The sequence below is a fragment of the Triturus cristatus genome, chromosome 10, assembly GCF_964204655.1.
Source record: "Triturus cristatus chromosome 10, aTriCri1.1, whole genome shotgun sequence".
NCBI classification, from domain to species: Eukaryota; Metazoa; Chordata; class Amphibia; order Caudata; family Salamandridae; genus Triturus; species Triturus cristatus.
The window spans coordinates 846991046-847013162 of NC_140593.1; the positions used below are offsets into that span (position 1 = coordinate 846991046).

The following is a 22117-nucleotide window of genomic DNA, read 5'->3' on the forward strand; positions in this document are numbered from 1 at the left end:
TCTGGGGTGGACCATCAGTGTAGGAAAATTAAATGCAAAGTGTTTTTCTAGTGTGATTTCAGGTATGGTTTTAAAATCGCCTTTTGGAATAAAAGTGGTCCTCGTTCCTTTCTTCCAAAGAAAGAGATCGGGTAAGGAGGGTCCAACTTTGAGCTTCATGGACATTGGCCCTTGGTCTGTGCATTCCAGCCCACTACATGCCAAGAAGATTCGTGCAAGTGTGTCTGTTTCTGTAGTGTAGTGGTTATCACGTTCGCTTTACACGCGAAAGGTCCCTGGTTCGAGACCGGGCAGAAACAGCAGCTTTCTGTTTTTCACACAGTTTGCATTTACTCTCTCAACTTATAGGAAAGCTGAGATAATGGAAGCTGTCTATCCCTCACCAGCGTGATGTACTGTGCTCCAGGGGCATCAGTGACAGCTCAAAAAGAGAAGTGACGATAGTTTGCGCTATTCGTTTGCACGTCCTTGTGTACTGAAGGTTGGGCCTACTTCATGAAAGCAAGGCATGAGAGCAGAAATGGTTTTATTGACCTCACCGAGAGCATACACCTAGAACAAACAAAATGTCTGAAGGATAGAGGCATTTTCATTTCTTGTTCGATGACGGCCATGGAAAAGACAGCAACCATATTGCAGAAGAGAGCAGCATGTGCAGTTGCTTGCTTTGGGTGAAGCATTCACTAACTCGCTGCCAATAACCCCCGGAGCCGGTGCGAAAGGCGACTCTTGTGTGCCTCGGCTCGTTGGTCTAGGGGTATGATTCTCGCTTAGGGTGCGAGAGGTCCCGGGTTCAAATCCCGGACGAGCCCTTTTTCAGAGGTAAACATACGAATCCTACTCAAAACTCACAATGCCTGACTATTTCTCATTACACTCGCCGCATTGTTGCACAAAATATTTTGAACCTCAGAAGAAACATGGATCACCATGCTTTTTCTGCCTTCATGCTTAGTCTGTGTGTGTCCCAGGTGATGCTTTCCCAAGGTGTACTTGCTGGCATTTAGGCATCAGATATTTGTCTGTCGATGCCTGCATAAGTCAATTTTTAATACGTCTAATTGCAAGCATGTTGGCTGATATCTCTGCAGTTTTCACACTTGCTCCTCGCTTTCTGAGTGGCTGCTGATACAGCAGAATAGAAGTAGAGAGAATCCTTGAGAGGAACCTTGCTCTAACAGTAAAACACAGCAAGTGAGTTTCTGTAGTGTAGTGGTCATCACGTTCGCCTAACACGCGAAAGGTCCCCGGTTCGAGACTGTGCATGAGCTGCTTTTATGTGCACCCTCTAAAACCTTATTATCTCAATGCAAGCTTAAGAAGAGGCGGTCCTTGAACCCAGCGAGCCGTGGGAAACTTCCTTTACTTTTGCAAGACGAAACAAATTAATCCGCATCCATCAGTGGTCGCTCTTGTGCCTAGCTTTTTTTTTGTCATGCCATGTTGTATTGTGGGGTCTTTACACTTGTGACATTGCTGTGAACGTTGTAAGTGCAAACATTGGCAGGTGCAGTCAGAAGAGTCAGATCTGTGCACACCCAGGGCTGTCAGGATGGCCGAGTGGTCTAAGGCGCCAGACTCAAGAGAGCTTGATCTTCAGTGCAACTGAGACTTCTGGTCTCCTCATGGAGGCGTGGGTTCAAATCCCACTTCTGACAGGTTTCTTTTACACCCTTAAATCGTCCTGTTTTTTGCAGTGCATTCCCCACACACCACAATCTTTGCACGGACCTGTAACATATGACGAGAAATCCACCAACGATCAGGCTGGTCCCTCAATCACAATTCCATGTATTCCTGGAAGGGACACCTCAGGCACACCTTCCGTTAAATTTGCACTCCATCACACAAACTGCCGTGCTGGTTTCTCATTAAGCAGTTGATCCCATCTTTGTTGCGAGGCTCTCCTGCCACCTTTTGGGCGGAGAAGGCACTGTCCCTGCAACAACACAGGCAGACATGTTCAACAGGGCTTCCTGGTTATGTGGGAGGAGCAGATTGTCATTGGTCCCCCCTTGCGAATTTTAATTTACATAAGGAAGACAGAGAGGTAGCTGGGAGTAGGCAGTACACACGGACATTGAACTCTATCTTGTGATTTGCAGCCAATTCTAGATTGAGGCAGGAGGAAAGGAGGTGATTTGCCCAACAATGGCCATACTGGGAATTCAGCCACCCTGGGGCTCCCAGGTGAGTGTTTCAGTCCTGCGAGCCACTCATATAAATCTCGCCTGATCGAGCCTGATCGAGCGCTGAGTGAGCGTGTTTGAATCCAAGAATCAAATGCCTCTGTCTTAGGAGGAAGAATTGGCAGGCCCTCCCTTGCATCTGGGGTGGAAGTCTATGGGGTAAGTGTCCAGGACTTGCAGAGGAGTACAAGTGCCAGAAAGTGCCTGCAGTTCTCATCAGCGCCTTTTTTCTGCTCTCTGGCAGCTAGGATATCGACTGATCCCTTCCTTGCAAGAGTGAAAAAAACAACACCTTGAGAGAAAACATGACTTTGTGTGGTTCACATAGAGAGAGAGCAGCCAAATAGCCCTGCTTTGTTTCTGAAAGACGCATCAGAAATTGCTTAAAATGCCGACTGGGGAATCAGGCTCGTTGGTCTAGGGGTATGATTCTCGCTTCGGGTGCGAGAGGTCCCGGGTTCAAATCCCGGACGAGCCCATGCTGTGGAATTATTTTTAGGCTGCTTATTATATAGGGCCATTTCTTCTTTTCAATGCTATAAGACGCCGTGTATGGTGAGAAAGTTCCTTTCCCTCTACGCTATTTCCCACTTTTGGCGTATAGAATTTCAGTGCCGGACTTCTTTGCAACTGCTTTTCTGGGGTGGACCATCAGTGTAGGAAAATTAAATGCAAAGTGTTTTTCTAGTGTGATTTCAGGTATGGTTTTAAAATCGCCTTTTGGAATAAAAGTGGTCCTCGTTCCTTTCTTCCAAAGAAAGAGATCGGGTAAGGAGGGTCCAACTTTGAGCTTCATGGACATTGGCCCTTGGTCTGTGCATTCCAGCCCACTACATGCCAAGAAGATTCGTGCAAGCGTGTCTGTTTCTGTAGTGTAGTGGTTATCACGTTCGCTTTACACGCGAAAGGTCCCTGGTTCGAGACCGGGCAGAAACAGCAGCTTTCTGTTTTTCACACAGTTTGCATTTACTCTCTCAACTTATAGGAAAGCTGAGATAATGGAAGCTGTCTATCCCTCACCAGCGTGATGTACTGTGCTCCAGGGGCATCAGTGACAGCTCAAAAAGAGAAGTGACGATAGTTTGCGCTATTCGTTTGCACGTCCTTGTGTACTGAAGGTTGGGCCTACTTCATGAAAGCAAGGCATGAGAGCAGAAATGGTTTTATTGACCTCACCGAGAGCATACACCTAGAACAAACAAAATGTCTGAAGGATAGAGGCATTTTCATTTCTTGTTCGATGACGGCCATGGAAAAGACAGCAACCATATTGCAGAAGAGAGCAGCATGTGCAGTTGCTTGCTTTGGGTGAAGCATTCACTAACTCGCTGCCAATAACCCCCGGAGCCGGTGCGAAAGGCGACTCTTGTGTGCCTCGGCTCGTTGGTCTAGGGGTATGATTCTCGCTTAGGGTGCGAGAGGTCCCGGGTTCAAATCCCGGACGAGCCCTTTTTCAGAGGTAAACATACGAATCCTACTCAAAACTCACAATGCCTGACTATTTCTCATTACACTCGCCGCATTGTTGCACAAAATATTTTGAACCTCAGAAGAAACATGGATCACCATGCTTTTTCTGCCTTCATGCTTAGTCTGTGTGTGTCCCAGGTGATGCTTTCCCAAGGTGTACTTGCTGGCATTTAGGCATCAGATATTTGTCTGTCGATGCCTGCATAAGTCAATTTTTAATACGTCTAATTGCAAGCATGTTGGCTGATATCTCTGCAGTTTTCACACTTGCTCCTCGCTTTCTGAGTGGCTGCTGATACAGCAGAATAGAAGTAGAGAGAATCCTTGAGAGGAACCTTGCTCTAACAGTAAAACACAGCAAGTGAGTTTCTGTAGTGTAGTGGTCATCACGTTCGCCTAACACGCGAAAGGTCCCCGGTTCGAGACTGTGCATGAGCTGCTTTTATGTGCACCCTCTAAAACCTTATTATCTCAATGCAAGCTTAAGAAGAGGCGGTCCTTGAACCCAGCGAGCCGTGGGAAACTTCCTTTACTTTTGCAAGACGAAACAAATTAATCCGCATCCATCAGTGGTCGCTCTTGTGCCTAGCTTTTTTTTTGTCATGCCATGTTGTATTGTGGGGTCTTTACACTTGTGACATTGCTGTGAACGTTGTAAGTGCAAACATTGGCAGGTGCAGTCAGAAGAGTCAGATCTGTGCACACCCAGGGCTGTCAGGATGGCCGAGTGGTCTAAGGCGCCAGACTCAAGAGAGCTTGATCTTCAGTGCAACTGAGACTTCTGGTCTCCTCATGGAGGCGTGGGTTCAAATCCCACTTCTGACAGGTTTCTTTTACACCCTTAAATCGTCCTGTTTTTTGCAGTGCATTCCCCACACACCACAATCTTTGCACGGACCTGTAACATATGACGAGAAATCCACCAACGATCAGGCTGGTCCCTCAATCACAATTCCATGTATTCCTGGAAGGGACACCTCAGGCACACCTTCCGTTAAATTTGCACTCCATCACACAAACTGCCGTGCTGGTTTCTCATTAAGCAGTTGATCCCATCTTTGTTGTGAGGCTCTCCTGCCACCTTTTGGGCGGAGAAGGCACTGTCCCTGCAACAACACAGGCAGACATGTTCAACAGGGCTTCCTGGTTATGTGGGAGGAGCAGATTGTCATTGGTCCCCCCTTGCGAATTTTAATTTACATAAGGAAGACAGAGAGGTAGCTGGGAGTAGGCAGTACACACGGACATTGAACTCTATCTTGTGATTTGCAGCCAATTCTAGATTGAGGCAGGAGGAAAGGAGGTGATTTGCCCAACAATGGCCATACTGGGAATTCAGCCACCCTAGGGCTCCCAGGTGAGTGTTTCAGTCCTGCGAGCCACTCATATAAATCTCGCCTGATCGAGCCTGATCGAGCGCTGAGTGAGCGTGTTTGAATCCAAGAATCAAATGCCTCTGTCTTAGGAGCAAGAATTGGCAGGCCCTCCCTTGCATCTGGGGTGGAAGTCTATGGGGTAAGTGTCCAGGACTTGCAGAGGAGTACAAGTGCCAGAAAGTGCCTGCAGTTCTCATCAGCGCCTTTTTTCTGCTCTCTGGCAGCTAAGATATCGACTGATACCTTCCTTGCAAGAGTGAAAAAAACAACACCTTGAGAGAAAACATGACTTTGTGTGGTTCACATAGAGAGAGAGCAGCCAAATAGCCCTGCTTTGTTTCTGAAAGACGCATCAGAAATTGCTTAAAATGCCGACTGGGGAATCAGGCTCGTTGGTCTAGGGGTATGATTCTCGCTTCGGGTGCGAGAGGTCCCGGGTTCAAATCCCGGACGAGCCCATGCTGTGGAATTATTTTTAGGCTGCTTATTATATAGGGCCATTTCTTCTTTTCAATGCTATAAGACGCCGTGTATGGTGAGAAAGTTCCTTTCCCTCTACGCTATTTCCCACTTTTGGCGTATAGAATTTCAGTGCCGGACTTCTTTGCAACTGCTTTTCTGGGGTGGACCATCAGTGTAGGAAAATTAAATGCAAAGTGTTTTTCTAGTGTGATTTCAGGTATGGTTTTAAAATCGCCTTTTGGAATAAAAGTGGTCCTCGTTCCTTTCTTCCAAAGAAAGAGATCGGGTAAGGAGGGTCCAACTTTGAGCTTCATGGACATTGGCCCTTGGTCTGTGCATTCCAGCCCACTACATGCCAAGAAGATTCGTGCAAGCGTGTCTGTTTCTGTAGTGTAGTGGTTATCACGTTCGCTTTACACGCGAAAGGTCCCTGGTTCGAGACCGGGCAGAAACAGCAGCTTTCTGTTTTTCACACAGTTTGCATTTACTCTCTCAACTTATAGGAAAGCTGAGATAATGGAAGCTGTCTATCCCTCACCAGCGTGATGTACTGTGCTCCAGGGGCATCAGTGACAGCTCAAAAAGAGAAGTGACGATAGTTTGCGCTATTCGTTTGCACGTCCTTGTGTACTGAAGGTTGGGCCTACTTCATGAAAGCAAGGCATGAGAGCAGAAATGGTTTTATTGACCTCACCGAGAGCATACACCTAGAACAAACAAAATGTCTGAAGGATAGAGGCATTTTCATTTCTTGTTCGATGACGGCAATGGAAAAGACAGCAACCATATTGCAGAAGAGAGCAGCATGTGCAGTTGCTTGCTTTGGGTGAAGCATTCACTAACTCGCTGCCAATAACCCCCGGAGCCGGTGCGAAAGGCGACTCTTGTGTGCCTCGGCTCGTTGGTCTAGGGGTATGATTCTCGCTTAGGGTGCGAGAGGTCCCGGGTTCAAATCCCGGACGAGCCCTTTTTCAGAGGTAAACATACGAATCCTACTCAAAACTCACAATGCCTGACTATTTCTCATTACACTCGCCGCATTGTTGCACAAAATATTTTGAACCTCAGAAGAAACATGGATCACCATGCTTTTTCTGCCTTCATGCTTAGTCTGTGTGTGTCCCAGGTGATGCTTTCCCAAGGTGTACTTGCTGGCATTTAGGCATCAGATATTTGTCTGTCGATGCCTGCATAAGTCAATTTTTAATACGTCTAATTGCAAGCATGTTGGCTGATATCTCTGCAGTTTTCACACTTGCTCCTCGCTTTCTGAGTGGCTGCTGATACAGCAGAATAGAAGTAGAGAGAATCCTTGAGAGGAACCTTGCTCTAACAGTAAAACACAGCAAGTGAGTTTCTGTAGTGTAGTGGTCATCACGTTCGCCTAACACGCGAAAGGTCCCCGGTTCGAGACTGTGCATGAGCTGCTTTTATGTGCACCCTCTAAAACCTTATTATCTCAATGCAAGCTTAAGAAGAGGCGGTCCTTGAACCCAGCGAGCCGTGGGAAACTTCCTTTACTTTTGCAAGACGAAACAAATTAATCCGCATCCATCAGTGGTCGCTCTTGTGCCTAGCTTTTTTTTTGTCATGCCATGTTGTATTGTGGGGTCTTTACACTTGTGACATTGCTGTGAACGTTGTAAGTGCAAACATTGGCAGGTGCAGTCAGAAGAGTCAGATCTGTGCACACCCAGGGCTGTCAGGATGGCCGAGTGGTCTAAGGCGCCAGACTCAAGAGAGCTTGATCTTCAGTGCAACTGAGACTTCTGGTCTCCTCATGGAGGCGTGGGTTCAAATCCCACTTCTGACAGGTTTCTTTTACACCCTTAAATCGTCCTGTTTTTTGCAGTGCATTCCCCACACACCACAATCTTTGCACGGACCTGTAACATATGACGAGAAATCCACCAACGATCAGGCTGGTCCCTCAATCACAATTCCATGTATTCCTGGAAGGGACACCTCAGGCACACCTTCCGTTAAATTTGCACTCCATCACACAAACTGCCGTGCTGGTTTCTCATTAAGCAGTTGATCCCATCTTTGTTGTGAGGCTCTCCTGCCACCTTTTGGGCGGAGAAGGCACTGTCCCTGCAACAACACAGGCAGACATGTTCAACAGGGCTTCCTGGTTATGTGGGAGGAGCAGATTGTCATTGGTCCCCCCTTGCGAATTTTAATTTACATAAGGAAGACAGAGAGGTAGCTGGGAGTAGGCAGTACACACGGACATTGAACTCTATCTTGTGATTTGCAGCCAATTCTAGATTGAGGCAGGAGGAAAGGAGGTGATTTGCCCAACAATGGCCATACTGGGAATTCAGCCACCCTGGGGCTCCCAGGTGAGTGTTTCAGTCCTGCGAGCCACTCATATAAATCTCGCCTGATCGAGCCTGATCGAGCGCTGAGTGAGCGTGTTTGAATCCAAGAATCAAATGCCTCTGTCTTAGGAGCAAGAATTGGCAGGCCCTCCCTGCATCTGGGGTGGAAGTCTATGGGGTAAGTGTCCAGGACTTGCAGAGGAGTACAAGTGCCAGAAAGTGCCTGCAGTTCTCATCAGCGCCTTTTTTCTGCTCTCTGGCAGCTAGGATATCGACTGATCCCTTCCTTGCAAGAGTGAAAAAAACAACACCTTGAGAGAAAACATGACTTTGTGTGGTTCACATAGAGAGAGAGCAGCCAAATAGCCCTGCTTTGTTTCTGAAAGACGCATCAGAAATTGCTTAAAATGCCGACTGGGGAATCAGGCTCGTTGGTCTAGGGGTATGATTCTCGCTTCGGGTGCGAGAGGTCCCGGGTTCAAATCCCGGACGAGCCCATGCTGTGGAATTATTTTTAGGCTGCTTATTATATAGGGCCATTTCTTCTTTTCAATGCTATAAGACGCCGTGTATGGTGAGAAAGTTCCTTTCCCTCTACGCTATTTCCCACTTTTGGCGTATAGAATTTCAGTGCCGGACTTCTTTGCAACTGCTTTTCTGGGGTGGACCATCAGTGTAGGAAAATTAAATGCAAAGTGTTTTTCTAGTGTGATTTCAGGTATGGTTTTAAAATCGCCTTTTGGAATAAAAGTGGTCCTCGTTCCTTTCTTCCAAAGAAAGAGATCGGGTAAGGAGGGTCCAACTTTGAGCTTCATGGACATTGGCCCTTGGTCTGTGCATTCCAGCCCACTACATGCCAAGAAGATTCGTGCAAGCGTGTCTGTTTCTGTAGTGTAGTGGTTATCACGTTCGCTTTACACGCGAAAGGTCCCTGGTTCGAGACCGGGCAGAAACAGCAGCTTTCTGTTTTTCACACAGTTTGCATTTACTCTCTCAACTTATAGGAAAGCTGAGATAATGGAAGCTGTCTATCCCTCACCAGCGTGATGTACTGTGCTCCAGGGGCATCAGTGACAGCTCAAAAAGAGAAGTGACGATAGTTTGCGCTATTCGTTTGCACGTCCTTGTGTACTGAAGGTTGGGCCTACTTCATGAAAGCAAGGCATGAGAGCAGAAATGGTTTTATTGACCTCACCGAGAGCATACACCTAGAACAAACAAAATGTCTGAAGGATAGAGGCATTTTCATTTCTTGTTCGATGACGGCCATGGAAAAGACAGCAACCATATTGCAGAAGAGAGCAGCATGTGCAGTTGCTTGCTTTGGGTGAAGCATTCACTAACTCGCTGCCAATAACCCCCGGAGCCGGTGCGAAAGGCAACTCTTGTGTGCCTCGGCTCGTTGGTCTAGGGGTATGATTCTCGCTTAGGGTGCGAGAGGTCCCGGGTTCAAATCCCGGACGAGCCCTTTTTCAGAGGTAAACATACGAATCCTACTCAAAACTCACAATGCCTGACTATTTCTCATTACACTCGCCGCATTGTTGCACAAAATATTTTGAACCTCAGAAGAAACATGGATCACCATGCTTTTTCTGCCTTCATGCTTAGTCTGTGTGTGTCCCAGGTGATGCTTTCCCAAGGTGTACTTGCTGGCATTTAGGCATCAGATATTTGTCTGTCGATGCCTGCATAAGTCAATTTTTAATACGTCTAATTGCAAGCATGTTGGCTGATATCTCTGCAGTTTTCACACTTGCTCCTCGCTTTCTGAGTGGCTGCTGATACAGCAGAATAGAAGTAGAGAGAATCCTTGAGAGGAACCTTGCTCTAACAGTAAAACACAGCAAGTGAGTTTCTGTAGTGTAGTGGTCATCACGTTTGCCTAACACGCGAAAGGTCCCCGGTTCGAGACCGGGCAGAAACACTGTGCATGAGCTGCTTTTATGTGCACCCTCTAAAACCTTATTATCTCAATGCAAGCTTAAGAAGAGGCGGTCCTTGAACCCAGCGAGCCGTGGGAAACTTCCTTTACTTTTGCAAGACGAAACAAATTAATCCGCATCCATCAGTGGTCGCTCTTGTGCCTAGCTTTTTTTTTGTCATGCCATGTTGTTTTGTGGGGTCTTTACACTTGTGACATTGCTGTGAACGTTGTAAGTGCAAACATTGGCAGGTGCAGTCAGAAGAGTCAGATCTGTGCACACCCAGGGCTGTCAGGATGGCCGAGTGGTCTAAGGCGCCAGACTCAAGAGAGCTTGATCTTCAGTGCAACTGAGACTTCTGGTCTCCTCATGGAGGCGTGGGTTCAAATCCCACTTCTGACAGGTTTCTTTTACACCCTTAAATCGTCCTGTTTTTTGCAGTGCATTCCCCACACACCACAATCTTTGCACGGACCTGTAACATATGACGAGAAATCCACCAACGATCAGGCTGGTCCCTCAATCACAATTCCATGTATTCCTGGAAGGGACACCTCAGGCACACCTTCCGTTAAATTTGCACTCCATCACACAAACTGCCGTGCTGGTTTCTCATTAAGCAGTTGATCCCATCTTTGTTGTGAGGCTCTCCTGCCACCTTTTGGGCGGAGAAGGCACTGTCCCTGCAACAACACAGGCAGACATGTTCAACAGGGCTTCCTGGTTATGTGGGAGGAGCAGATTGTCATTGGTCCCCCCTTGCGAATTTTAATTTACATAAGGAAGACAGAGAGGTAGCTGGGAGTAGGCAGTACACACGGACATTGAACTCTATCTTGTGATTTGCAGCCAATTCTAGATTGAGGCAGGAGGAAAGGAGGTGATTTGCCCAACAATGGCCATACTGGGAATTCAGCCACCCTGGGGCTCCCAGGTGAGTGTTTCAGTCCTGCGAGCCACTCATATAAATCTCGCCTGATCGAGCCTGATCGAGCGCTGAGTGAGCGTGTTTGAATCCAAGAATCAAATGCCTCTGTCTTAGGAGCAAGAATTGGCAGGCCCTCCCTTGCATCTGGGGTGGAAGTCTATGGGGTAAGTGTCCAGGACTTGCAGAGGAGTACAAGTGCCAGAAAGTGCCTGCAGTTCTCATCAGCGCCTTTTTTCTGCTCTCTGGCAGCTAGGATATCGACTGATCCCTTCCTTGCAAGAGTGAAAAAAACAACACCTTGAGAGAAAACATGACTTTGTGTGGTTCACATAGAGAGAGAGCAGCCAAATAGCCCTGCTTTGTTTCTGAAAGACGCATCAGAAATTGCTTAAAATGCCGACTGGGGAATCAGGCTCGTTGGTCTAGGGGTATGATTCTCGCTTCGGGTGCGAGAGGTCCCGGGTTCAAATCCCGGACGAGCCCATGCTGTGGAATTATTTTTAGGCTGCTTATTATATAGGGCCATTTCTTCTTTTCAATGCTATAAGACGCCGTGTATGGTGAGAAAGTTCCTTTCCCTCTACGCTATTTCCCACTTTTGGCGTATAGAATTTCAGTGCCGGACTTCTTTGCAACTGCTTTTCTGGGGTGGACCATCAGTGTAGGAAAATTAAATGCAAAGTGTTTTTCTAGTGTGATTTCAGGTATGGTTTTAAAATCGCCTTTTGGAATAAAAGTGGTCCTCGTTCCTTTCTTCCAAAGAAAGAGATCGGGTAAGGAGGGTCCAACTTTGAGCTTCATGGACATTGGCCCTTGGTCTGTGCATTCCAGCCCACTACATGCCAAGAAGATTCGTGCAAGCGTGTCTGTTTCTGTAGTGTAGTGGTTATCACGTTCGCTTTACACGCGAAAGGTCCCTGGTTCGAGACCGGGCAGAAACAGCAGCTTTCTGTTTTTCACACAGTTTGCATTTACTTTCTCAACTTATAGGAAAGCTGAGATAATGGAAGCTGTCTATCCCTCACCAGCGTGATGTACTGTGCTCCAGGGGCATCAGTGACAGCTCAAAAAGAGAAGTGACGATAGTTTGCGCTATTCGTTTGCACGTCCTTGTGTACTGAAGGTTGGGCCTACTTCATGAAAGCAAGGCATGAGAGCAGAAATGGTTTTATTGACCTCACCGAGAGCATACACCTAGAACAAACAAAATGTCTGAAGGATAGAGGCATTTTCATTTCTTGTTCGATGACGGCCATGGAAAAGACAGCAACCATATTGCAGAAGAGAGCAGCATGTGCAGTTGCTTGCTTTGGGTGAAGCATTCACTAACTCGCTGCCAATAACCCCCGGAGCCGGTGCGAAAGGCGACTCTTGTGTGCCTCGGCTCGTTGGTCTAGGGGTATGATTCTCGCTTAGGGTGCGAGAGGTCCCGGGTTCAAATCCCGGACGAGCCCTTTTTCAGAGGTAAACATACGAATCCTACTCAAAACTCACAATGCCTGACTATTTCTCATTACACTCGCCGCATTGTTGCACAAAATATTTTGAACCTCAGAAGAAACATGGATCACCATGCTTTTTCTGCCTTCATGCTTAGTCTGTGTGTGTCCCAGGTGATGCTTTCCCAAGGTGTACTTGCTGGCATTTAGGCATCAGATATTTGTCTGTCGATGCCTGCATAAGTCAATTTTTAATACGTCTAATTGCAAGCATGTTGGCTGATATCTCTGCAGTTTTCACACTTGCTCCTCGCTTTCTGAGTGGCTGCTGATACAGCAGAATAGAAGTAGAGAGAATCCTTGAGAGGAACCTTGCTCTAACAGTAAAACACAGCAAGTGAGTTTCTGTAGTGTAGTGGTCATCACGTTCGCCTAACACGCGAAAGGTCCCCGTTTCGAGACTGTGCATGAGCTGCTTTTATGTGCACCCTCTAAAACCTTATTATCTCAATGCAAGCTTAAGAAGAGGCGGTCCTTGAACCCAGCGAGCCGTGGGAAACTTCCTTTACTTTTGCAAGACGAAACAAATTAATCCGCATCCATCAGTGGTCGCTCTTGTGCCTAGCTTTTTTTTTGTCATGCCATGTTGTATTGTGGGGTCTTTACACTTGTGACATTGCTGTGAACGTTGTAAGTGCAAACATTGGCAGGTGCAGTCAGAAGAGTCAGATCTGTGCACACCCAGGGCTGTCAGGATGGCCGAGTGGTCTAAGGCGCCAGACTCAAGAGAGCTTGATCTTCAGTGCAACTGAGACTTCTGGTCTCCTCATGGAGGCGTGGGTTCAAATCCCACTTCTGACAGGTTTCTTTTACACCCTTAAATCGTCCTGTTTTTTGCAGTGCATTCCCCACACACCACAATCTTTGCACGGACCTGTAACATATGACGAGAAATCCACCAACGATCAGGCTGGTCCCTCAATCACAATTCCATGTATTCCTGGAAGGGACACCTCAGGCACACCTTCCGTTAAATTTGCACTCCATCACACAAACTGCCGTGCTGGTTTCTCATTAAGCAGTTGATCCCATCTTTGTTGTGAGGCTCTCCTGCCACCTTTTGGGCGGAGAAGGCACTGTCCCTGCAACAACACAGGCAGACATGTTCAACAGGGCTTCCTGGTTATGTGGGAGGAGCAGATTGTCATTGGTCCCCCCTTGCGAATTTTAATTTACATAAGGAAGACAGAGAGGTAGCTGGGAGTAGGCAGTACACACGGACATTGAACTCTATCTTGTGATTTGCAGCCAATTCTAGATTGAGGCAGGAGGAAAGGAGGTGATTTGCCCAACAATGGCCATACTGGGAATTCAGCCACCCTGGGGCTCCCAGGTGAGTGTTTCAGTCCTGCGAGCCACTCATATAAATCTCGCCTGATCGAGCCTGATCGAGCGCTGAGTGAGCGTGTTTGAATCCAAGAATCAAATGCCTCTGTCTTAGGAGGAAGAATTGGCAGGCCCTCCCTTGCATCTGGGGTGGAAGTCTATGGGGTAAGTGTCCAGGACTTGCAGAGGAGTACAAGTGCCAGAAAGTGCCTGCAGTTCTCATCAGCGCCTTTTTTCTGCTCTCTGGCAGCTAGGATATCGACTGATCCCTTCCTTGCAAGAGTGAAAAAAACAACACCTTGAGAGAAAACATGACTTTGTGTGGTTCACATAGAGAGAGAGCAGCCAAATAGCCCTGCTTTGTTTCTGAAAGACGCATCAGAAATTGCTTAAAATGCCGACTGGGGAATCAGGCTCGTTGGTCTAGGGGTATGATTCTCGCTTCGGGTGCGAGAGGTCCCGGGTTCAAATCCCGGACGAGCCCATGCTGTGGAATTATTTTTAGGCTGCTTATTATATAGGGCCATTTCTTCTTTTCAATGCTATAAGACGCCGTGTATGGTGAGAAAGTTCCTTTCCCTCTACGCTATTTCCCACTTTTGGCGTATAGAATTTCAGTGCCGGACTTCTTTGCAACTGCTTTTCTGGGGTGGACCATCAGTGTAGGAAAATTAAATGCAAAGTGTTTTTCTAGTGTGATTTCAGGTATGGTTTTAAAATCGCCTTTTGGAATAAAAGTGGTCCTCGTTCCTTTCTTCCAAAGAAAGAGATCGGGTAAGGAGGGTCCAACTTTGAGCTTCATGGACATTGGCCCTTGGTCTGTGCATTCCAGCCCACTACATGCCAAGAAGATTCGTGCAAGCGTGTCTGTTTCTGTAGTGTAGTGGTTATCACGTTCGCTTTACACGCGAAAGGTCCCTGGTTCGAGACCGGGCAGAAACAGCAGCTTTCTGTTTTTCACACAGTTTGCATTTACTCTCTCAACTTATAGGAAAGCTGAGATAATGGAAGCTGTCTATCCCTCACCAGCGTGATGTACTGTGCTCCAGGGGCATCAGTGACAGCTCAAAAAGAGAAGTGACGATAGTTTGCGCTATTCGTTTGCACGTCCTTGTGTACTGAAGGTTGGGCCTACTTCATGAAAGCAAGGCATGAGAGCAGAAATGGTTTTATTGACCTCACCGAGAGCATACACCTAGAACAAACAAAATGTCTGAAGGATAGAGGCATTTTCATTTCTTGTTCGATGACGGCCATGGAAAAGACAGCAACCATATTGCAGAAGAGAGCAGCATGTGCAGTTGCTTGCTTTGGGTGAAGCATTCACTAACTCGCTGCCAATAACCCCCGGAGCCGGTGCGAAAGGCGACTCTTGTGTGCCTCGGCTCGTTGGTCTAGGGGTATGATTCTCGCTTAGGGTGCGAGAGGTCCCGGGTTCAAATCCCGGACGAGCCCTTTTTCAGAGGTAAACATACGAATCCTACTCAAAACTCACAATGCCTGACTATTTCTCATTACACTCGCCGCATTGTTGCACAAAATATTTTGAACCTCAGAAGAAACATGGATCACCATGCTTTTTCTGCCTTCATGCTTAGTCTGTGTGTGTCCCAGGTGATGCTTTCCCAAGGTGTACTTGCTGGCATTTAGGCATCAGATATTTGTCTGTCGATGCCTGCATAAGTCAATTTTTAATACGTCTAATTGCAAGCATGTTGGCTGATATCTCTGCAGTTTTCACACTTGCTCCTCGCTTTCTGAGTGGCTGCTGATACAGCAGAATAGAAGTAGAGAGAATCCTTGAGAGGAACCTTGCTCTAACAGTAAAACACAGCAAGTGAGTTTCTGTAGTGTAGTGGTCATCACGTTCGCCTAACACGCGAAAGGTCCCCGGTTCGAGACCGGGCAGAAACACTGTGCATGAGCTGCTTTTATGTGCACCCTCTAAAACCTTATTATCTCAATGCAAGCTTAAGAAGAGGCGGTCCTTGAACCCAGCGAGCCGTGGGAAACTTCCTTTACTTTTGCAAGACGAAACAAATTAATCCGCATCCATCAGTGGTCGCTCTTGTGCCTAGCTTTTTTTTTGTCATGCCATGTTGTATTGTGGGGTCTTTACACTTGTGACATTGCTGTGAACGTTGTAAGTGCAAACATTGGCAGGTGCAGTCAGAAGAGTCAGATCTGTGCACACCCAGGGCTGTCAGGATGGCCGAGTGGTCTAAGGCGCCAGACTCAAGAGAGCTTGATCTTCAGTGCAACTGAGACTTCTGGTCTCCTCATGGAGGCGTGGGTTCAAATCCCACTTCTGACAGGTTTCTTTTACACCCTTAAATCGTCCTGTTTTTTGCAGTGCATTCCCCACACACCACAATCTTTGCACGGACCTGTAACATATGACGAGAAATCCACCAACGATCAGGCTGGTCCCTCAATCACAATTCCATGTATTCCTGGAAGGGACACCTCAGGCACACCTTCCGTTAAATTTGCACTCCATCACACAAACTGCCGTGCTGGTTTCTCATTAAGCAGTTGATCCCATCTTTGTTGCGAGGCTCTCCTGCCACCTTTTGGGCGGAGAAGGCACTGTCCCTGCAACAACACAGGCAGACATGTTCAACAGGGCTTCCTGGTTATGTGGGAGGAGCAGATTGTCATTGGTCCCCCCTTGCGAATTTTAATTTACATAAGGAAGACAGAGAGGTAGCTGGGAGTAGGCAGTACACACGGACATTGAACTCTATCTTGTGATTTGCAGCCAATTCTAGATTGAGGCAGGAGGAAAGGAGGTGATTTGCCCAACAATGGCCATACTGGGAATTCAGCCACCCTGGGGCTCCCAGGTGAGTGTTTCAGTCCTGCGAGCCACTCATATAAATCTCGCCTGATCGAGCCTGATCGAGCGCTGAGTGAGCGTGTTTGAATCCAAGAATCAAATGCCTCTGTCTTAGGAGGAAGAATTGGCAGGCCCTCCCTTGCATCTGGGGTGGAAGTCTATGGGGTAAGTGTCCAGGACTTGCAGAGGAGTACAAGTGCCAGAAAGTGCCTGCAGTTCTCATCAGCGCCTTTTTTCTGCTCTCTGGCAGCTAGGATATCGACTGATCCCTTCCTTGCAAGAGTGAAAAAAACAACACCTTGAGAGAAAACATGACTTTGTGTGGTTCACATAGAGAGAGAGCAGCCAAATAGCCCTGCTTTGTTTCTGAAAGACGCATCAGAAATTGCTTAAAATGCCGACTAGGGAATCAGGCTCGTTGGTCTAGGGGTATGATTCTCGCTTCGGGTGCGAGAGGTCCCGGGTTCAAATCCCGGACGAGCCCATGCTGTGGAATTATTTTTAGGCTGCTTATTATATAGGGCCATTTCTTCTTTTCAATGCTATAAGACGCCGTGTATGGTGAGAAAGTTCCTTTCCCTCTACGCTATTTCCCACTTTTGGCGTATAGAATTTCAGTGCCGGACTTCTTTGCAACTGCTTTTCTGGGGTGGACCATCAGTGTAGGAAAATTAAATGCAAAGTGTTTTTCTAGTGTGATTTCAGGTATGGTTTTAAAATCGCCTTTTGGAATAAAAGTGGTCCTCGTTCCTTTCTTCCAAAGAAAGAGATCGGGTAAGGAGGGTCCAACTTTGAGCTTCATGGACATTGGCCCTTGGTCTGTGCATTCCAGCCCACTACATGCCAAGAAGATTCGTGCAAGCGTGTCTGTTTCTGTAGTGTAGTGGTTATCACGTTCGCTTTACACGCGAAAGGTCCCTGGTTCGAGACCGGGCAGAAACAGCAGCTTTCTGTTTTTCACACAGTTTGCATTTACTCTCTCAACTTATAGGAAAGCTGAGATAATGGAAGCTGTCTATCCCTCACCAGCGTGATGTACTGTGCTCCAGGGGCATCAGTGACAGCTCAAAAAGAGAAGTGACGATAGTTTGCGCTATTCGTTTGCACGTCCTTGTGTACTGAAGGTTGGGCCTACTTCATGAAAGCAAGGCATGAGAGCAGAAATGGTTTTATTGACCTCACCGAGAGCATACACCTAGAACAAACAAAATGTCTGAAGGATAGAGGCATTTTCATTTCTTGTTCGATGACGGCCATGGAAAAGACAGCAACCATATTGCAGAAGAGAGCAGCATGTGCAGTTGCTTGCTTTGGGTGAAGCATTCACTAACTCGCTGCCAATAACCCCCGGAGCCGGTGCGAAAGGCGACTCTTGTGTGCCTCGGCTCGTTGGTCTAGGGGTATGATTCTCGCTTAGGGTGCGAGAGGTCCCGGGTTCAAATCCCGGACGAGCCCTTTTTCAGAGGTAAACATACGAATCCTACTCAAAACTCACAATGCCTGACTATTTCTCATTACACTCGCCGCATTGTTGCACAAAATATTTTGAACCTCAGAAGAAACATGGATCACCATGCTTTTTCTGCCTTCATGCTTAGTCTGTGTGTGTCCCAGGTGATGCTTTCCCAAGGTGTACTTGCTGGCATTTAGGCATCAGATATTTGTCTGTCGATGCCTGCATAAGTCAATTTTTAATACGTCTAATTGCAAGCATGTTGGCTGATATCTCTGCAGTTTTCACACTTGCTCCTCGCTTTCTGAGTGGCTGCTGATACAGCAGAATAGAAGTAGAGAGAATCCTTGAGAGGAACCTTGCTCTAACAGTAAAACACAGCAAGTGAGTTTCTGTAGTGTAGTGGTCATCACGTTCGCCTAACACGCGAAAGGTCCCCGGTTCGAGACTGTGCATGAGCTGCTTTTATGTGCACCCTCTAAAACCTTATTATCTCAATGCAAGCTTAAGAAGAGGCGGTCCTTGAACCCAGCGAGCCGTGGGAAACTTCCTTTACTTTTGCAAGACGAAACAAATTAATCCGCATCCATCAGTGGTCGCTCTTGTGCCTAGCTTTTTTTTTGTCATGCCATGTTGTATTGTGGGGTCTTTACACTTGTGACATTGCTGTGAACGTTGTAAGTGCAAACATTGGCAGGTGCAGTCAGAAGAGTCAGATCTGTGCACACCCAGGGCTGTCAGGATGGCCGAGTGGTCTAAGGCGCCAGACTCAAGAGAGCTTGATCTTCAGTGCAACTGAGACTTCTGGTCTCCTCATGGAGGCGTGGGTTCAAATCCCACTTCTGACAGGTTTCTTTTACACCCTTAAATCGTCCTGTTTTTTGCAGTGCATTCCCCACACACCACAATCTTTGCACGGACCTGTAACATATGACGAGAAATCCACCAACGATCAGGCTGGTCCCTCAATCACAATTCCATGTATTCCTGGAAGGGACACCTCAGGCACACCTTCCGTTAAATTTGCACTCCATCACACAAACTGCCGTGCTGGTTTCTCATTAAGCAGTTGATCCCATCTTTGTTGTGAGGCTCTCCTGCCACCTTTTGGGCGGAGAAGGCACTGTCCCTGCAACAACACAGGCAGACATGTTCAACAGGGCTTCCTGGTTATGTGGGAGGAGCAGATTGTCATTGGTCCCCCCTTGCGAATTTTAATTTACATAAGGAAGACAGAGAGGTAGCTGGGAGTAGGCAGTACACACGGACATTGAACTCTATCTTGTGATTTGCAGCCAATTCTAGATTGAGGCAGGAGGAAAGGAGGTGATTTGCCCAACAATGGCCATACTGGGAATTCAGCCACCCTGGGGCTCCCAGGTGAGTGTTTCAGTCCTGCGAGCCACTCATATAAATCTCGCCTGATCGAGCCTGATCGAGCGCTGAGTGAGCGTGTTTGAATCCAAGAATCAAATGCCTCTGTCTTAGGAGGAAGAATTGGCAGGCCCTCCCTTGCATCTGGGGTGGAAGTCTATGGGGTAAGTGTCCAGGACTTGCAGAGGAGTACAAGTGCCAGAAAGTGCCTGCAGTTCTCATCAGCGCCTTTTTTCTGCTCTCTGGCAGCTAGGATATCGACTGATCCCTTCCTTGCAAGAGTGAAAAAAACAACACCTTGAGAGAAAACATGACTTTGTGTGGTTCACATAGAGAGAGAGCAGCCAAATAGCCCTGCTTTGTTTCTGAAAGACGCATCAGAAATTGCTTAAAATGCCGACTGGGGAATCAGGCTCGTTGGTCTAGGGGTATGATTCTCGCTTCGGGTGCGAGAGGTCCCGGGTTCAAATCCCGGACGAGCCCATGCTGTGGAATTATTTTTAGGCTGCTTATTATATAGGGCCATTTCTTCTTTTCAATGCTATAAGACGCCGTGTATGGTGAGAAAGTTCCTTTCCCTCTACGCTATTTCCCACTTTTGGCGTATAGAATTTCAGTGCCGGACTTCTTTGCAACTGCTTTTCTGGGGTGGACCATCAGTGTAGGAAAATTAAATGCAAAGTGTTTTTCTAGTGTGATTTCAGGTATGGTTTTAAAATCGCCTTTTGGAATAAAAGTGGTCCTCGTTCCTTTCTTCCAAAGAAAGAGATCGGGTAAGGAGGGTCCAACTTTGAGCTTCATGGACATTGGCCCTTGGTCTGTGCATTCCAGCCCACTACATGCCAAGAAGATTCGTGCAAGCGTGTCTGTTTCTGTAGTGTAGTGGTTATCACGTTCGCTTTACACGCGAAAGGTCCCTGGTTCGAGACCGGGCAGAAACAGCAGCTTTCTGTTTTTCACACAGTTTGCATTTACTCTCTCAACTTATAGGAAAGCTGAGATAATGGAAGCTGTCTATCCCTCACCAGCGTGATGTACTGTGCTCCAGGGGCATCAGTGACAGCTCAAAAAGAGAAGTGACGATAGTTTGCGCTATTCGTTTGCACGTCCTTGTGTACTGAAGGTTGGGCCTACTTCATGAAAGCAAGGCATGAGAGCAGAAATGGTTTTATTGACCTCACCGAGAGCATACACCTAGAACAAACAAAATGTCTGAAGGATAGAGGCATTTTCATTTCTTGTTCGATGACGGCCATGGAAAAGACAGCAACCATATTGCAGAAGAGAGCAGCATGTGCAGTTGCTTGCTTTGGGTGAAGCATTCACTAACTCGCTGCCAATAACCCCCGGAGCCGGTGCGAAAGGCGACTCTTGTGTGCCTCGGCTCGTTGGTCTAGGGGTATGATTCTCGCTTAGGGTGCGAGAGGTCCCGGGTTCAAATCCCGGACGAGCCCTTTTTCAGAGGTAAACATACGAATCCTACTCAAAACTCACAATGCCTGACTATTTCTCATTACACTCGCCGCATTGTTGCACAAAATATTTTGAACCTCAGAAGAAACATGGATCACCATGCTTTTTCTGCCTTCATGCTTAGTCTGTGTGTGTCCCAGGTGATGCTTTCCCAAGGTGTACTTGCTGGCATTTAGGCATCAGATATTTGTCTGTCGATGCCTGCATAAGTCAATTTTTAATACGTCTAATTGCAAGCATGTTGGCTGATATCTCTGCAGTTTTCACACTTGCTCCTCGCTTTCTGAGTGGCTGCTGATACAGCAGAATAGAAGTAGAGAGAATCCTTGAGAGGAACCTTGCTCTAACAGTAAAACACAGCAAGTGAGTTTCTGTAGTGTAGTGGTCATCACGTTTGCCTAACACGCGAAAGGTCCCCGGTTCGAGACCGGGCAGAAACACTGTGCATGAGCTGCTTTTATGTGCACCCTCTAAAACCTTATTATCTCAATGCAAGCTTAAGAAGAGGCGGTCCTTGAACCCAGCGAGCCGTGGGAAACTTCCTTTACTTTTGCAAGACGAAACAAATTAATCCGCATCCATCAGTGGTCGCTCTTGTGCCTAGCTTTTTTTTTGTCATGCCATGTTGTATTGTGGGGTCTTTACACTTGTGACATTGCTGTGAACGTTGTAAGTGCAAACATTGGCAGGTGCAGTCAGAAGAGTCAGATCTGTGCACACCCAGGGCTGTCAGGATGGCCGAGTGGTCTAAGGCGCCAGACTCAAGAGAGCTTGATCTTCAGTGCAACTGAGACTTCTGGTCTCCTCATGGAGGCGTGGGTTCAAATCCCACTTCTGACAGGTTTCTTTTACACCCTTAAATCGTCCTGTTTTTTGCAGTGCATTCCCCACACACCACAATCTTTGCACGGACCTGTAACATATGACGAGAAATCCACCAACGATCAGGCTGGTCCCTCAATCACAATTCCATGTATTCCTGGAAGGGACACCTCAGGCACACCTTCCGTTAAATTTGCACTCCATCACACAAACTGCCGTGCTGGTTTCTCATTAAGCAGTTGATCCCATCTTTGTTGTGAGGCTCTCCTGCCACCTTTTGGGCGGAGAAGGCACTGTCCCTGCAACAACACAGGCAGACATGTTCAACAGGGCTTCCTGGTTATGTGGGAGGAGCAGATTGTCATTGGTCCCCCCTTGCGAATTTTAATTTACATAAGGAAGACAGAGAGGTAGCTGGGAGTAGGCAGTACACACGGACATTGAACTCTATCTTGTGATTTGCAGCCAATTCTAGATTGAGGCAGGAGGAAAGGAGGTGATTTGCCCAACAATGGCCATACTGGGAATTCAGCCACCCTGGGGCTCCCAGGTGAGTGTTTCAGTCCTGCGAGCCACTCATATAAATCTCGCCTGATCGAGCCTGATCGAGCGCTGAGTGAGCGTGTTTGAATCCAAGAATCAAATGCCTCTGTCTTA

The 22117-nt window shown here is 47.3% G+C and overlaps 34 non-coding genes across 34 annotated transcripts; all 34 read left to right on the forward strand.

Annotated features, from left to right (window-relative positions):
• Window positions 1-226: 226 nt before the first annotated feature.
• TRNAV-UAC (transfer RNA valine (anticodon UAC)) lies at window positions 227-299 on the forward strand. The gene has a single exon. It is a non-coding gene; the product is annotated as a tRNA-Val (tRNA).
• A 441-nt stretch (window positions 300-740) lies between these two features.
• TRNAP-AGG (transfer RNA proline (anticodon AGG)) lies at window positions 741-812 on the forward strand. The gene has a single exon. It is a non-coding gene; the product is annotated as a tRNA-Pro (tRNA).
• Window positions 813-1546: 734 nt separating this feature from the next.
• On the forward strand, window positions 1547-1658 carry TRNAL-CAA (transfer RNA leucine (anticodon CAA)). Its single transcript has 2 exons — window positions 1547-1584; window positions 1613-1658. It is a non-coding gene; the product is annotated as a tRNA-Leu (tRNA).
• Window positions 1659-2595: 937 nt separating this feature from the next.
• TRNAP-CGG (transfer RNA proline (anticodon CGG)) lies at window positions 2596-2667 on the forward strand. Its single transcript has one exon. It is a non-coding gene; the product is annotated as a tRNA-Pro (tRNA).
• Window positions 2668-3052: 385 nt separating this feature from the next.
• On the forward strand, window positions 3053-3125 carry TRNAV-UAC (transfer RNA valine (anticodon UAC)). Its single transcript has one exon. It is a non-coding gene; the product is annotated as a tRNA-Val (tRNA).
• A 441-nt stretch (window positions 3126-3566) lies between these two features.
• On the forward strand, window positions 3567-3638 carry TRNAP-AGG (transfer RNA proline (anticodon AGG)). Its single transcript has one exon. It is a non-coding gene; the product is annotated as a tRNA-Pro (tRNA).
• Window positions 3639-4372: 734 nt separating this feature from the next.
• Window positions 4373-4484, forward strand: TRNAL-CAA (transfer RNA leucine (anticodon CAA)). Its single transcript has 2 exons — window positions 4373-4410; window positions 4439-4484. It is a non-coding gene; the product is annotated as a tRNA-Leu (tRNA).
• Window positions 4485-5421: 937 nt separating this feature from the next.
• TRNAP-CGG (transfer RNA proline (anticodon CGG)) lies at window positions 5422-5493 on the forward strand. The gene has a single exon. It is a non-coding gene; the product is annotated as a tRNA-Pro (tRNA).
• A 385-nt stretch (window positions 5494-5878) lies between these two features.
• Window positions 5879-5951, forward strand: TRNAV-UAC (transfer RNA valine (anticodon UAC)). Its single transcript has one exon. It is a non-coding gene; the product is annotated as a tRNA-Val (tRNA).
• A 441-nt stretch (window positions 5952-6392) lies between these two features.
• TRNAP-AGG (transfer RNA proline (anticodon AGG)) lies at window positions 6393-6464 on the forward strand. The gene has a single exon. It is a non-coding gene; the product is annotated as a tRNA-Pro (tRNA).
• A 734-nt stretch (window positions 6465-7198) lies between these two features.
• On the forward strand, window positions 7199-7310 carry TRNAL-CAA (transfer RNA leucine (anticodon CAA)). The gene is made up of 2 exons: window positions 7199-7236; window positions 7265-7310. It is a non-coding gene; the product is annotated as a tRNA-Leu (tRNA).
• A 936-nt stretch (window positions 7311-8246) lies between these two features.
• On the forward strand, window positions 8247-8318 carry TRNAP-CGG (transfer RNA proline (anticodon CGG)). The gene has a single exon. It is a non-coding gene; the product is annotated as a tRNA-Pro (tRNA).
• A 385-nt stretch (window positions 8319-8703) lies between these two features.
• On the forward strand, window positions 8704-8776 carry TRNAV-UAC (transfer RNA valine (anticodon UAC)). Its single transcript has one exon. It is a non-coding gene; the product is annotated as a tRNA-Val (tRNA).
• Window positions 8777-9217: 441 nt separating this feature from the next.
• TRNAP-AGG (transfer RNA proline (anticodon AGG)) lies at window positions 9218-9289 on the forward strand. The gene has a single exon. It is a non-coding gene; the product is annotated as a tRNA-Pro (tRNA).
• A 386-nt stretch (window positions 9290-9675) lies between these two features.
• On the forward strand, window positions 9676-9748 carry TRNAV-AAC (transfer RNA valine (anticodon AAC)). The gene has a single exon. It is a non-coding gene; the product is annotated as a tRNA-Val (tRNA).
• A 288-nt stretch (window positions 9749-10036) lies between these two features.
• Window positions 10037-10148, forward strand: TRNAL-CAA (transfer RNA leucine (anticodon CAA)). Its single transcript has 2 exons — window positions 10037-10074; window positions 10103-10148. It is a non-coding gene; the product is annotated as a tRNA-Leu (tRNA).
• A 937-nt stretch (window positions 10149-11085) lies between these two features.
• On the forward strand, window positions 11086-11157 carry TRNAP-CGG (transfer RNA proline (anticodon CGG)). Its single transcript has one exon. It is a non-coding gene; the product is annotated as a tRNA-Pro (tRNA).
• Window positions 11158-11542: 385 nt separating this feature from the next.
• Window positions 11543-11615, forward strand: TRNAV-UAC (transfer RNA valine (anticodon UAC)). The gene has a single exon. It is a non-coding gene; the product is annotated as a tRNA-Val (tRNA).
• A 441-nt stretch (window positions 11616-12056) lies between these two features.
• TRNAP-AGG (transfer RNA proline (anticodon AGG)) lies at window positions 12057-12128 on the forward strand. The gene has a single exon. It is a non-coding gene; the product is annotated as a tRNA-Pro (tRNA).
• Window positions 12129-12862: 734 nt separating this feature from the next.
• Window positions 12863-12974, forward strand: TRNAL-CAA (transfer RNA leucine (anticodon CAA)). The gene is made up of 2 exons: window positions 12863-12900; window positions 12929-12974. It is a non-coding gene; the product is annotated as a tRNA-Leu (tRNA).
• A 937-nt stretch (window positions 12975-13911) lies between these two features.
• TRNAP-CGG (transfer RNA proline (anticodon CGG)) lies at window positions 13912-13983 on the forward strand. The gene has a single exon. It is a non-coding gene; the product is annotated as a tRNA-Pro (tRNA).
• Window positions 13984-14368: 385 nt separating this feature from the next.
• TRNAV-UAC (transfer RNA valine (anticodon UAC)) lies at window positions 14369-14441 on the forward strand. Its single transcript has one exon. It is a non-coding gene; the product is annotated as a tRNA-Val (tRNA).
• A 441-nt stretch (window positions 14442-14882) lies between these two features.
• TRNAP-AGG (transfer RNA proline (anticodon AGG)) lies at window positions 14883-14954 on the forward strand. Its single transcript has one exon. It is a non-coding gene; the product is annotated as a tRNA-Pro (tRNA).
• Window positions 14955-15340: 386 nt separating this feature from the next.
• Window positions 15341-15413, forward strand: TRNAV-AAC (transfer RNA valine (anticodon AAC)). Its single transcript has one exon. It is a non-coding gene; the product is annotated as a tRNA-Val (tRNA).
• A 288-nt stretch (window positions 15414-15701) lies between these two features.
• Window positions 15702-15813, forward strand: TRNAL-CAA (transfer RNA leucine (anticodon CAA)). The gene is made up of 2 exons: window positions 15702-15739; window positions 15768-15813. It is a non-coding gene; the product is annotated as a tRNA-Leu (tRNA).
• A 937-nt stretch (window positions 15814-16750) lies between these two features.
• Window positions 16751-16822, forward strand: TRNAP-CGG (transfer RNA proline (anticodon CGG)). Its single transcript has one exon. It is a non-coding gene; the product is annotated as a tRNA-Pro (tRNA).
• A 385-nt stretch (window positions 16823-17207) lies between these two features.
• On the forward strand, window positions 17208-17280 carry TRNAV-UAC (transfer RNA valine (anticodon UAC)). Its single transcript has one exon. It is a non-coding gene; the product is annotated as a tRNA-Val (tRNA).
• Window positions 17281-17721: 441 nt separating this feature from the next.
• Window positions 17722-17793, forward strand: TRNAP-AGG (transfer RNA proline (anticodon AGG)). The gene has a single exon. It is a non-coding gene; the product is annotated as a tRNA-Pro (tRNA).
• Window positions 17794-18527: 734 nt separating this feature from the next.
• On the forward strand, window positions 18528-18639 carry TRNAL-CAA (transfer RNA leucine (anticodon CAA)). Its single transcript has 2 exons — window positions 18528-18565; window positions 18594-18639. It is a non-coding gene; the product is annotated as a tRNA-Leu (tRNA).
• A 937-nt stretch (window positions 18640-19576) lies between these two features.
• On the forward strand, window positions 19577-19648 carry TRNAP-CGG (transfer RNA proline (anticodon CGG)). The gene has a single exon. It is a non-coding gene; the product is annotated as a tRNA-Pro (tRNA).
• Window positions 19649-20033: 385 nt separating this feature from the next.
• Window positions 20034-20106, forward strand: TRNAV-UAC (transfer RNA valine (anticodon UAC)). Its single transcript has one exon. It is a non-coding gene; the product is annotated as a tRNA-Val (tRNA).
• A 441-nt stretch (window positions 20107-20547) lies between these two features.
• TRNAP-AGG (transfer RNA proline (anticodon AGG)) lies at window positions 20548-20619 on the forward strand. Its single transcript has one exon. It is a non-coding gene; the product is annotated as a tRNA-Pro (tRNA).
• Window positions 20620-21005: 386 nt separating this feature from the next.
• On the forward strand, window positions 21006-21078 carry TRNAV-AAC (transfer RNA valine (anticodon AAC)). Its single transcript has one exon. It is a non-coding gene; the product is annotated as a tRNA-Val (tRNA).
• A 288-nt stretch (window positions 21079-21366) lies between these two features.
• TRNAL-CAA (transfer RNA leucine (anticodon CAA)) lies at window positions 21367-21478 on the forward strand. The gene is made up of 2 exons: window positions 21367-21404; window positions 21433-21478. It is a non-coding gene; the product is annotated as a tRNA-Leu (tRNA).
• Window positions 21479-22117: the final 639 nt, after the last annotated feature.